Source organism: Capsicum annuum, chromosome 3 (assembly GCF_002878395.1).
Source record: "Capsicum annuum cultivar UCD-10X-F1 chromosome 3, UCD10Xv1.1, whole genome shotgun sequence".
Taxonomy (NCBI): domain Eukaryota; kingdom Viridiplantae; phylum Streptophyta; class Magnoliopsida; order Solanales; family Solanaceae; genus Capsicum; species Capsicum annuum.
Window position 1 is genome coordinate 63,168,320 of NC_061113.1, and position 13,673 is coordinate 63,181,992.

At 34.7% G+C, this 13,673-nt stretch overlaps 1 long non-coding RNA gene across 1 annotated transcript; it reads right to left on the reverse strand.

The window, feature by feature from the left end:
- Positions 1-2,069: 2,069 nt before the first annotated feature.
- LOC124897059 lies at positions 2,070-2,973 on the reverse strand. The gene is made up of 2 exons (XR_007053562.1): positions 2,779-2,973; positions 2,070-2,443 (listed from the first exon to the last, which is right to left on the reverse strand). It is a non-coding gene; the product is annotated as an uncharacterized LOC124897059 (long non-coding RNA).
- Between the last annotated feature and the right edge of the window lie 10,700 nt (positions 2,974-13,673).

A 13,673-nucleotide genomic window follows, 5' to 3' on the forward strand; every position in this document is an offset into this window, starting at 1 on the left:
TTATACACGAAAGATTAAATCACCGATTCTTATAAGTTAAAGTTATAGTTCACAATCGTAGATGAAAATTTAGACAAACTATCAGAATTATTGTAGGGCGAGATTAAATGAAATTTATCTTGATTACGAGAATGATGTAATTCTAACTTCTCGTGCTAGTGCATTTTGTATGTATTGAATAGTACCGAGTAAAGATAATTGTTTTGGACTAACTGATAAAAACATATTCTCTAAACTGTTAAATGTACATATATTCTCAATCTTGATATGACTATTATGATCTGTATATATTATATATCATTTTGATTTATTAAAAGGTGAGATTCTGAGATGGGACAATATTCATGGTGGATTGAATGATTAAATATATATTGATAAAATAATAAGTTAGTTGATGAAATTCATGTCTCCGTATAGAGATTGATGATAAACCTGTTGTGAGAAGCTTATAAGTTTTTATGTGTAAACCCAGCCGGTGGATTTATGATCCGACATATGAAATAAGTTAAGCATTACTCTAAAAAAAATTAATCATCATATTAAATTTGTTAATAATTTAATTTATTAATTAGTATCTGTAATTTTAACATGGAAAATTCCCTTAGTGTTTAATTGAAAATTTCAAAATAAAAATAGATGAGTGCAATTACGATTTTTTTAGTGGAATAATTTATAATTTATCATGGTAAGAATAATTCAATTTGAGATTTTAAATTATTTTCATAATAGAGAGCCTCAATAATTAATTCTGTGGTCCCTACACTACTAATATTATACTAAAACTCAGAATTCTATTTTCTATGAAAAAGGAGAAGTCGCCACCTGTCTTTGTTCAAGTAGAAACAAACGTGTGTTATTCTTTCCTCGTTGGACTGAAAAAGTATCTCCATAAATAGGGATTTTTCTATCCTAGAAATTAAACAAAATGAAGAATAGAAAGAATAAAGTATTCTATTCGTACTTGCCTATCCAAGTATTGAAGATGGATTTTCTTAAAGATATATGCTTACGCTTCAATAGGTATTCCTGATTATTTTAAGTAATCTTTGCATGAAATATGTGTTTATGTTGATTATCTATATTACATGCAAGATCCCGTCTATTTGCTTCCGCTGCATGTGCCTAGTTTTCCAACAGTAACACCATCATATGATAAACTGTTGCTCATAGAATGTCTGGTACTGTTTTGGCTCCTTGAGATAGTAGCATAGTCTCTCATCCAAACAACCTACTTACTCACTCTAGCAATCCTTCTAGGAGGAGGATCTACTAATGTACTTGTGAAGTTTGAGTCTTCGGTAGAAGATAAGGTCTGAATCAGGTTTTGACGGTGACATTGCTCTTAACACTTGGGAAGCATCATCATCCATTGTCTCTGATGAAGATGAGGTTTGTGAAATAAGTGCATCCTCATCATTATGCAGCACATGTATTGCTACTATTTGTTCTAAAAGAGATCCCATGAGTATAAAAGACAGATTGAGATTTTGTTTGATTCTGGTCAAAAGGAAAAACTTCTTCCTTGAAGATCATATCTCTAATCACAAAAAACTTTCTTGTGTGGATGTTTAGAAGCAACTAACTTTTTTGCAGTTCTGAATATCCCATCAAAATAACAACTCTTTCTGAGAATTTGTCATTCTTTGGCACAACAGATGCATAACACAAACACCCTATAACTCTTAAACGTGACAATAATGGTTTCATAGTAAACAATATTTCATCAGAACTTTTGTTCTCCAAAATTGAAGAAGGTAGTCTGTTCATTAAGTACACTATAATTTTTATACAATGTCCCCAAAATCTAAGAGGCATTTTTGACTGAAATCTAATGGCTCTAGCTATGTTGAGAATTTGCCTGTGTTTTCTGGTATAACACTTAAATTATGAAAACGACTGCATTGAGAATTAATGAATTCAGTATCATTGTTAGAGCTCACCACTTTAATATGAGTACCAAAATTGTATTTGTATCCTTGACAAAAAAATCTTGATAGCTACAATGGTTTCAAATTTCAACTATAACATATGAACTCACACAAATCTACTATAGTCATATACCACTGTTAAAAAATAATGTTTGTTGTCCACAGCGGGTGTTTTTTATGGTGCCCAGATATCAATATAAACTACCTCAAATTTCACAGTTGCTTTAGACTTACTGATAAGGAATACACGTCTTGTTAGCTTAGCTAATTGATAAACATAACAATCATTGAGTTCTTCAGTACCTTGCACTACATCTAAATGCTTCAGAACCTGGATAGAAAGATGTCCAAGCCTCTTATGAGACAAGTTAGATTTCTTGTTTTATTACTTCTGCAACTACCTTTCTTGAGTCACATTTGGTGCTTTGCAAATTCTTTATTCCAAGCTCACTTCTGAATATGTACAGACCATCATCTTTCTTATCGATCCCCTTCACCTTGCCACTCAAGAGGTCCTGAAACATACAAAAGTCAGGATAAAAGAAAATAAAGCAACTCAATTTCTTAGTAACCTTAGAAACTGATAGCATAGCAGGTTGAGCTTGAAATCTAGTAAATAGAACATATTCTTCAAGGTCTCTTTTCCAAACAAGGATGCTTTACCAATGTGTGTGATGTCTGCTTAGGATCCTATAAGTAGATGTACTTGATATTTTGTTGATTTAGTTAAACCACTATGTTTCACCAAGTCAATTCTTATTTGTTGTCATATGATTAGATGTACCACAATCTACTATCTATTCCTATGTATGAGCATTTGACATTAAGCAAGTAATAACACTTGACATACCTGTCATGTTAACCTGTTTAGTTTCCTGTGTGTCCTTGTTTAGCAAGTTCAAAATTTGCTTATATTCTTCTTTGATGAACGCTTGTCTTTTGGCCAGCATGCCTTTGTTGTATGCATGATTAATAAAATCCCTATGACTAGTAAAGACTATGTGTGTTGATCCAGAGAGCCACTTGAAATGTTGTTTGCAGAATGTTGATAGAGTGTTGAGTTTCATATCCACCAGAATAAGCATATTGATGACTCTCATGGTAATTACCAGTACCTCCATGTCCTTGATTCTCATTCACATGACCTGCTTCACTCTTGGAACCTCCGTGATCTCCATAACCAATTTTCTTCTTGTTTTTCGAATAGTTGGATAGACAGTCAATTTATAGCAATTATCCTTAGTATGACAAGTCAAGTAGTCGTATTCACATTTTCTTCCTTTGTAATGGTCTCTCCTTATATTATGATTGATATTCATCATCATTGCATCTGGATTTTCAACTGGATTGATCACACATGCTGAATGTTGTGCTTCATCTTCCATTATCATAACATAAGCTTGGTTTACAGAAGAAGTAACTCCCTTCAATAATATTTGCCTTCTTGCTTGATCATATGAATCATTTAGTCCATTCAAAAGTTGAATCAGCCTCATTTGTGTCATGTTTTCTACGTAGTCCTTAGATTGTGGAGATGCACATCCAGGAGCCGACACTACGTCATCATACTCACTCTAAAGTGCCTTCATCTTCGTAAAATATTTTGCTACAAAATTAGTTCCTTGTGAAAGTGTAGTAATTTTCTTATGCAATTGGTAGATACGCATTCAATTGACCTTGTCAACCTTTCCTTTAGATCTTTTCAAATTGAGTAGGCACTTGTAGCATACACAAATCTACTAAGAAGTTCAACACTAACTGTGTTCATCAGCCACGACAACATAATTGCATCACAAGTTTTTCATTGTTCGCGCAAATCATCTCTATACTAACTTTATAAGAATTAGCACTGCCCTTAAAGTGTTCGATGGTCCAATATACAATGGATCATTTTGTTCGATTCTCATATTCACCACTGTTGAAAAAACTGAGCAGAAACTAGCCGTAAAATCATGCAAAGAAGCGAGTATTAAAATGGAGCAAAACACAAACTAAAAAAGCATCTCAACTCTCCAACAACAACAATCTATAAAGCCAACATCGTTAGCTATGATATCATGTGAAAATCAGTGCATGAACGAGGCAACAATGCTCAAGCTGCCATTGTTGAGCTCTGAGGCTCTTGCAAAGCAAAGATAGAGAGAGAATTTTATTGAACTGAAAAACTGCATCAATGAGTACAATGAGAGCATTGCTCTGAGATTTATAGGGTAAGGATCAAAAAATATCTTCTACTGTACTAAAAATATCTACTAATCAACTGACAATCCCATCCTCTAACAAACTCTGTAACTAACTATCAGACTAAACATTAATTAACTACCTAATGGAATGTACAGTAATTTATGAAATAGTAAACTTAATAGCTAGCTAACAGTGAATTTAACACAATTATTCTATATGTGTGTGCGTTGTTTCCTTGTTTGAGGCTATGGGAGGGATTTTCTTTTGGTGTTTTTTTATATGATGTTCTATATTGATATTCGGCTTCGATTAATTTGAATTTGCATCGAAAAGTCCTACTTTTGGGATAAAGCGCTTCATATCAATCACCTAATGCGGCTTCATACCTGAGGCTCAAATGTGAAACCCTAGAAGTACTTATATGGCTCCATCCTAATTTTTGGTGGTTTCATAGGGAAGTTGGATTAACCTAAATTGAGCATATTCAAGGCGAAAACTGGGTCGTTATTAAATACTCTATTGAAGACCAACCAATTATTAGATAATCAATATTTCATCAAACTCAATGGGAACCTAAAGAAGTGTAAGTTAAGTTGCTTCGGCTTACAGTTTAAATTTTATATTCAAGTGATTTGTAAGCAAAACATTATTTAATACTCAACTAAACTCACATTTCCATGGTTTTGATATGATTATTAAATTCGCTAAGACAAATCTTTCTTGGTGTATACTGTAACAAAAGGAGAATGATTGATGATTGGCCATGTGATTTGTTAAAACTAAATGTTACTTTATAGTGTAAAGTAGGTGGCTATTATTAATTTTGATTTGGCCTACACAGAGAATACATTTTAAATGCTCTGATAATGATTTAGAAGCCACCAAGGCTGTTTAACTTATTATAACTATGAGATGTTCTTTTGGGTATTGAAATAGACAGCCACTGACCAGAGAAAATGAAGCTAGCTGGTTATTTGTAGTTTTGTACTTCGAGCAAAATAAGGAATCAAAACGTCTGAAAATATGTAGTAATCAGGGTATTTGATTAAAATATATAAATTGGTCAAATTGATTTACAAATATTCTTTTAGTTTATCTACAATGTTTGATTAACACCTAAAGTGCTTGCTTATAAATCAAAATAAGTCAAAAGTCATAAATCGACGATTCTCAACTTTCTAATTCTCAAAATATCTTTTATAAAGCAAAATTTCTAACATCCTCTTCATTTTGCTTCCATTGTTCCTATAAGGACACTTTCAAATCTCTCTCTCTATACTTTTTTTTAATTAAATACTATAAGATTTTTTTAATCATTTTAACAACAGAACAACTTATGAACTACTTTCTCTTTTAGATTAGTCCAAATAATACAAATACATTACCAAATAAACAACATAACAATAACAAGAAGAAGAATAAAAGATACCACGTAATAAGTTTTGTCAACTACTCCGTTGGAGCCACCGGTGGATCTAGTCTAGGTTAAAAAATGTGGTGTTCCGGTACCTATTAAACCTAATGCGGAATAGGTATAAAAATTGATACAAAATGGAAGAAAACACCCATGAAATAAAAAATATAACTGAGTACTTTGATTTTAAGGTGGAATCTTAAAGCTTTGGATGTTAATACGTGTGTTTGAACCTCCCAAGCACCCACAACCTTAAATCCTGGATCCTCCATTGATCACTTAAAGCAAAAACTGTAAACTCACGTATAAGTGCAGAATTTGAAGAAAAACAACTAGGAAGGAAACTCTACTTCATAGAACATTCTAGAGAGAGAAAATGAATCAGATATTTTCATTGAAAAATGAAAAAGTAGTAAAGTTACAGGACTGGATCATCCCTTATACTCAAGTACCCATTACACTGTATGTATATAACAAAAATGAACAAATGAATAAATGGGCCACAGACGGTCCAACTAAATTGACGATGGTTTGGACCCAATACTATCATCTCTAACATCCCCATCAAGCTGGAAGCTAAGCGCAGCTTGGAAAGCAAAACACGATGCTGTACACCAGTCAAAGGATTGATGATCAAATTAGCAAGTTGAAGAAAAGAGGGAATATGATGCAAAGAAATAAGACCAACAGTTAACTTTCCGCGCACAAAATGACAATCAATCTCGATATGCTTGGTATGCTCATGGAAAACCGGATTTCGAGAAATGTGAAAGTAATTGAACAAACCAAGAAATCTCAGCTGTAATCTTTCAGAGAGCACGGTATTCATCTTCAGCTGAAGACAAAGCAATAGTAGGCTGCTTCTTCGACTTCCAAGATATAGGAGAGCCACCCAATGGTAAGTAAAACCCAGTAATGGACCGACGAGTCTGAAAAAAGCCTACCCAATACGAGTTAGAAAAACCAGTCAAAGAAAGATCAACAGAATTATTCAGAAATATACCCAAATCAGGGGAACCAGCCAAATAACGAAGCACATGCAAACCAACTTCAAGATACGGCAGCTGAGGATGATGCACAAATTGATTGAGATGTTGCACGACAAAAGAAATATCCGAGCGAGTATGCTGAAGAAAATTAAGCTTGCCTACAAGCTTACGAAACAAACTAGGATCCGGACAAGGGTCACCAGAATCAGCAGATAACTTTCCATACAATGCTAATGGGCTAACAACAGGAGTGACAGAATCATAGTGAAATTCAGAAAGAAAATCAAGAGTGAACTTACGTTGAGTAACAAGAAGACCCTTCCTGATGAACAATTTCCAACCCAAGAAAATAATGAGCCTCACCCAAATCCTTGATTTTTAATTCTGAATCAAGGAACAACTTAATGGAGCTAAGTTCAGGAAGATCATTACCAACCAATAAGATATCATCAACATAGACAACCACAATAGTAATGGAATATGGAGAAGATTTCATAAATAACGAATAAGCATTCAAACTAGGCACAAAACCATGAGACTGAAGAGCCTCGGATAATTTTGCATACCACTGTCGCGAGGCTTGTTTAAGGCCATAGAGTGACTTATTCAAGCGATAAACCAGCTGGCCAGAATCAGATTCGGGAACTACAACCCTTGGGGAATTTTCATATAGACTTCCTCGTACAAATCACCATGTAAAAAAGTATTCTTGATGTCAAGCTGAAATATTTTCCACTGTTTCTTGACAGCAACAACCAAGAGACACTTAAGGGTAGTCATTTTGACAACGGGAGAAAAAGTCTCATTGTAATCGACACCCTCTTGTTGAGTATCCCCCCGAATAACCAAAGGGCTTTATATCATTTGATAGACCCATCAGCCTGCTGTTTGACTTTAAAAACCTATTTAGATGAGATAGTTCGTTTACCAGATAGAAGGAGCACAATGTCCCAAGTATGGTTAGCCTCCAAAGCCTGAAATTCATGTAACATGACAGCTTGCCAATCAGGATGTGCAGCAGCCTGCTTATAAGATTTTGGCTCAACCAAACTAGGTGCAACAGATGTAGAATGATGCCTAGGATTAGAAACAGAGGAGCAAACATAATCATTGAGGTAAGAGGGGGTAGAAATAATTCGGCTAGATCTTCTAAGAGCAGGAATGGACTCAGATACAGGAACAAGAGGAGGAACCTCTGAAATAGATGGGAGGGACTAAAAAAATAAGTGGAGGTGCGGAGGAAAACAAGGGAGACATAGGTGGAGTAGCATAGGGAAAAATGGATTCATTAAAAATAACATCTCTAAAAAAACTTTATGAGTAGAGAGAGAGAGAAATTTATATTCTTTCTTTCCAACACAGTAACCAAGGAAAACGGATGGGTGAGATCTGGACTGAAACTTGTCCCTATGAGGAATGGGAATATCCGCATAACATAAACACCCAAAGGATTTAAGAGAAGAATAAGAAGGGGCCGGACCATGTAGTAGTTCAAAAAGTGTTTTATTATGAAGAAGAGGAGAAGAAAATCTATTAATGAGATAAGTAGCAGCCAAAACATATTCCCCCCAATATTTAACAGGTAGCTTAGACTGAAAAAGGAGAGCCCTAGAAGTCTCAAGAAGATATTTATGTTTGAGTTCGATAACGCCATTTTGTTGTGGAGTGTGTGTACAAGATGTTTGATGAAAAATGCCACAGGCTAAAAATAATTTAACTGCCTCAGTGTTAGATCCTAACTCAAATGCATTATTAGACCGTATTGTTTGAATAAAAATATGAAAGTAGTTAAGGACATAGTAAAAAAATGATTTGAGTATAGTAAAAGCACTGGATTTAGTGGAAAGAAGATGAGTCCAAGTACATCTAGTGAAATCATCAACAATAGTCAAAAAATACTTGTACCCATTATAAGTTTGGGTATGGTAAGGACCCCAAAGATCAAGGTGAATTAGTTGGAAAGACTTTATAGAGTGAATGATGCTTTCAGTAAAGGGGAGCCTTTGTTGTCTAGCCATGGGAAAAATAGTACAATAAAAAGATTATTTGGAAGGTAAAATGGATTTAAGGGATGAAATGGATCTCATCTTGGCAAAAGGCATGCGTCCAAGCCGCTGGTGCCACAAAAGATCAGTGGGAATGTTGTTATCAGTAATAAGAGATGCAGGCACATTTAAAGTCACATTAGAACAAGCAACAACTGAATCTGTTTTATTAATAGGTAAACATGCATAGATTTTACAAAGACATCGGCAACATCCCAAGAAAATGTAGAGGTAGAACCAGTAGATGCAGAAAAAGCAAAATTAATGAAAGAACCAACAGATTCAGTAAACTGATCATGAGGAGAACTGGATGTAGGAGAACCATTCAACTAAAGAATGTAGAGTTCATTGGACAGTTTACCAACTTCCAGTGGCCTCTTCAGAGAATGGCCTTACAAAATACAAGCAGTAGCACTAAAATAAGCAACACAGTTAAATTGGAACAGTAATTTGTACAAGGAAATAAGATTGTATTGAAAACTAGGAACTAAAAGAACATGATGGAGAATCATGTGTCAGGATTTAAAGAAAGATACCCTACACAAGTGACTTTAACCTTATAACCATTAGGTAAGGAAAGAGATAAGGAGAACTAAGAGGCTGGACATTAATAAGTAGATTTTTATGTGGATTCATATGATTGGTTGGTCCGGAATCTAATTTCCAACGGTTATCATACATCTAGGATAGATGGGAAGCAAAAAAATAAGAAATATTATAAGCAGAAGTGCTGGTCACACCTGCAAAACTAGCTGAGGTACAGAAAGCATTCTCCTGTAAGGAATTTTATTGGAGGAGAGAGAGAATATGGTCATGCTGCTCCTTGCTAAAACCATGAAGAGATTCTGCTGGTTGAGAAACAGCAAAAACTGAAGGCACATCAGGGGATATAGCAGCAGGTGGTAAATTTTGTAGATGTGGAACACATACAGCAGTACCCTGCTTAACTTTTATGTAATGAGTATTATCATTGTAACCATTACCATTTAGTTTTGCGACACTTACCAATGAGATGCCCCGGCTTTTTTCAATATTTGCAAAAAGGATTTGATCCATCATTTGAAATGTAGGATCGTTTAGGGTCAAAATTGACCCTATGGGTATATCTGTTAGGCTGAGGAGACTGTTTGTAGTGAAACCTTTGAGCCCCAACAGAGAAGGAAGTGGATTCAGACATAAAGGAGGGCAGGGAAGCCTGAAGTTCAGTTTATTGCTCATCATGAATCAGTATAGAGTAAACACTGTTTAAATCTGAAAGAGGCTTCATCATGAGGATATTTCTCCTAATGACTATACGAGTCATTTAAACCAACAGGAATTGATGAACCCTCTGATTTTTTTCCAATTTAACCCATTTCGCTTTACAATCACACGTGCAAGGAGGATAGACAATAGAAATGGTTAATTCATCCCAAAATTTTTTAAATCGATTGAAATAGGAAGCTATGTTAGATGATCCTTGATAAATAGAGGAGATATCTTTTCTAATTTGAAACACTTTAGTTCCACTAGCCTGACCATATCTTTTCTCAATTTCTTTCCAAATTCCACTCGTCGTTTCCGTATGTAAAACAGTTTCGGCAATTTCCTTATCTAGGCTATTGAGTATCCAGGAAATCACCATATTATTACACATTACCCATGAGTCATATAGAGGATCCATAATTGCTGGTTTCACTACTTTACCATCTATAAACCCTAGTTTTCTTTTAGCAGATAAAGCGATGAGCATCCCCCTCCTCCAGCTCCCATAACCGATTGCATTGAACGGTGTGGTAACAAGAGTCATCCTAGGATATTCAGAGGGGTGAAGATACATGGGATAATTAATCAGAACTTGAGCAAAAGTAGAAGTTGAGTCCACGCAGAAGCCATTACACTTGTCGAAAAGAACTTTAAGTAGAGAATAGATGATACCGTTCTTCTTCAAAGCTTGAAGAAGTAAGAGCCTTGATCGATAATGTTGAAAAAGTTGATTTCACAAATTGAAACAGAAGCCAGTGCTTAAATGACCAAAAAAATCAAATGCAAAGTGAACTTCACCGCACAGAGATGTTAAAATAGTCGTCGGCGATAGCATAAAACTCCGATCAACTTAAAAAACATCACCAAAATAGGTTGAGGGTACCACCACTCGATAGAGAATGACGATATCTCTCAGGATCTTTTCTTTGATACCATGTAAACTCATGTATAAGTGGAGAATTTGAAGAAAAAAAACTAGGACGGAAACTCTACTTCATAGAACATTCTAGAGAGAGAAAATAAATCAGATATTCTCATTGAAAAATGAAAAAGTAGTAAAGTTACAGGACTAGATCATACCTTATACTCAAGTACCCATTACACTGTATGTATATAACAAAAATGAACAAATGAATAAATGGGCCACGGACGGCCTAACTAAATTGATGGTGGTTTGGGCCCAATACTATCATCTCTAACAAAAACCCTGATTGCTTACTTTTGGTAGCCAATATGTTGCAACGCAACCTTATTTATTTTCTAACTAAATACATGTATTAGTGTTAGAAGGTAGGCAAATTTCTACAGTAATTGGGAAAATGGACAAAAATTACTGCAAGTCTATAGTAAATAAGTGAAATGAATTTTTGAACATTAAAATTCGAGCTGGGATTTTATAATAATCTATTTAATTTATTGAGTTCGAAATCTATATTTATAGATTTTTTTTGAGCCAAAACTTATCGAGGTTCGGATGAAACCTATAAGATGTTAATAGACTCTCTAATAATAATAATAATAATAATAATAACAACAATAACAATAATAATAATAATAACAATAATAATAACAATAAAGAAACACAAAGGAAAATACAAAATAAAGATCCATTTATTGTTTAAAAAAGAATAAAAATGAATGTAGAAACTTACCCTTTTGGTAGATTTAGAGCCGTTTTGACACCTTTTGACACGCGTGATTTAGAGCCCTTTTGGCAAGATGCCAACTCCAAAAGCAAAAAGCTAATAGCTAGGGTATTATAGTCAATATGCAATCACTAAGGGCTCATTTGTTTGCACTTTGTGGAGATGTGAATCTGAATGATTCAGATTTCAGGCCATTAAGCGTATTTTTTTTTCAATAAGATTTTTGGCTCCTAATGGGTCTTAGTAGGTCTTAATCATTTAGATCTGGAACTAAGTCTAAGGGATCATTTATTTGCACTTAATGGAGGTCTGAATCTGAATGGTTCATACTTCAGACCATTAAGTGTATTTGTTTTTTATTAAGATTTTAGCTCTTAATAATAGGTCTGAATAGGTCTTAATCATTCAGATCTACAATCAAGTCTTAATAGGTCTGAAGAGGTATTCTGGTGTTGAATAATATTCACCGCCACTCTATTTATAAGCGTCAGTCACCACCACTAACCACTTCTATCACCACCACCATTTTCAACCACCACCAACCACATCCACCATCACAACCACCATCTACAATAAATATCGCTACCAACCACTATTGTCAACTGCTGCCACACTGATATGGGATAAATGGCCATCTTATCTTTTGATGACATATTTAGAGGACAACACATAGAGGCTCAAGACTTAGTCACCTCGAGAATATGAGAACATTCATGAAAGACCCATTTTGAGCATGTCATTAAACAAACTCGTGTGTGAAAGATTGCGTGGGGGCTTACATTTGATGCCAATTCGAGACTACAAGTTTTGAAGCGTGGCCCTATGGTTTTGGAGCATTGAAGAAGCACCCTTTATTAAGGGTATTTTAGGATTACACATGTTAAAGAAATAACCCATGACCTCCTCTTTCATTAAGGGTAATTTGGTCTATTATTCTATGTAATAAGCTAGGCTATATATAGTCTCTTATTAGGTCTTTTCTCGTTAGTTTATGAATGATGAATGTATGAAATACTTTAAAATCTTCTCTCTTGAGAATAGACCACCTTAGTATAGTCTTAGTTAGGGTTTGGAAAAGCCATCCTTAGTATAGGGCTTGGAAAAACCAATATTGACCTTTGCTTGGAAATGGTAGGTCTTGAAGTGAGTTGATTTCCTTGGCGGTCACCGTAAGAGTGTGGTTTTGATTATTACATTTATTAGAGTTAGTGTTGAAATACACTTGGTTCTTAATCTTGTAATAATCTTGGTCTCACTATCTATCCTTTCATTATTTTGCCAATCCGCCTGTTTTTGTGTTTGTCATCTTGTATCCCTTTGGGTTGCTTGTTCTTCCCACATTTTGTGGACTGTTTTGGCATCTTGGTGGGCTATTTTTGTATCATTTGGTATCATAGCCATCATTGATTTCATTCCCACGAGATCAATCTTGTGTTTGTTTTGATTTAGATTTATTTTTGTGTCTAGATTTAGGTGTTGTTTTGATTGTCTTTGTTGTTTCTTGTGTTTGTTTTATTTCTCTCTAACACTACTTGAGTCTAACCTAAGTTTTTGAGCAAAAAAAATTGTAAGTTATTGTGGGAAGAGTGGACGATTTTGTTGTTGTTGTTGTTGAAGTTCTTATGTTGTGTTGAAGAAGTCTTGTAAAAGGTTGTTGTTTGATCCAAATTCAAAGAGAAGAGAGGTGGGCTCTTGTTAGTCTTGAAACAACTTTCAAGATATTACCAAAGAGGAAAAAGAACAAAAGACCTCCCAAAAGTCTTCATACCAAAAGGGAGTAAGTTTATTTTTCTAGACAAACCAAAAGAGGAAAGGGGGACAAGACCTCTAAAAGGTTGTCTTGCCAAAAAGGTGAAAGTCGATCAAGGTTTGAGTGATACTTTTCTTTACTCTCTATTTTCTTTCGATGATATGTATGTTACTGTAGAGAGTATGTCATTTAGTTTGGGTGGAGACCACAGGAAATAGAAGTGTTGTCTAGACCCATGTCTATGGCCACTCTTCCCGTTTGTCCCCGGTTCCAAATATGGAAATGGTGATATTGGTTCACCCAAATTGTTGCTTAGTCTACATGACAAGCAAAGTGTCACTCTTGGTGAATCCCATAACCAAATCTTTCGTACATCTTTCATTGAGTTTTTAATATTTCATTCAAAAGGTCCTTGGTTATATTGCAAATATGTGCAACCTTGGCATGTTGAGATGATTTGTTGTGCTAACCC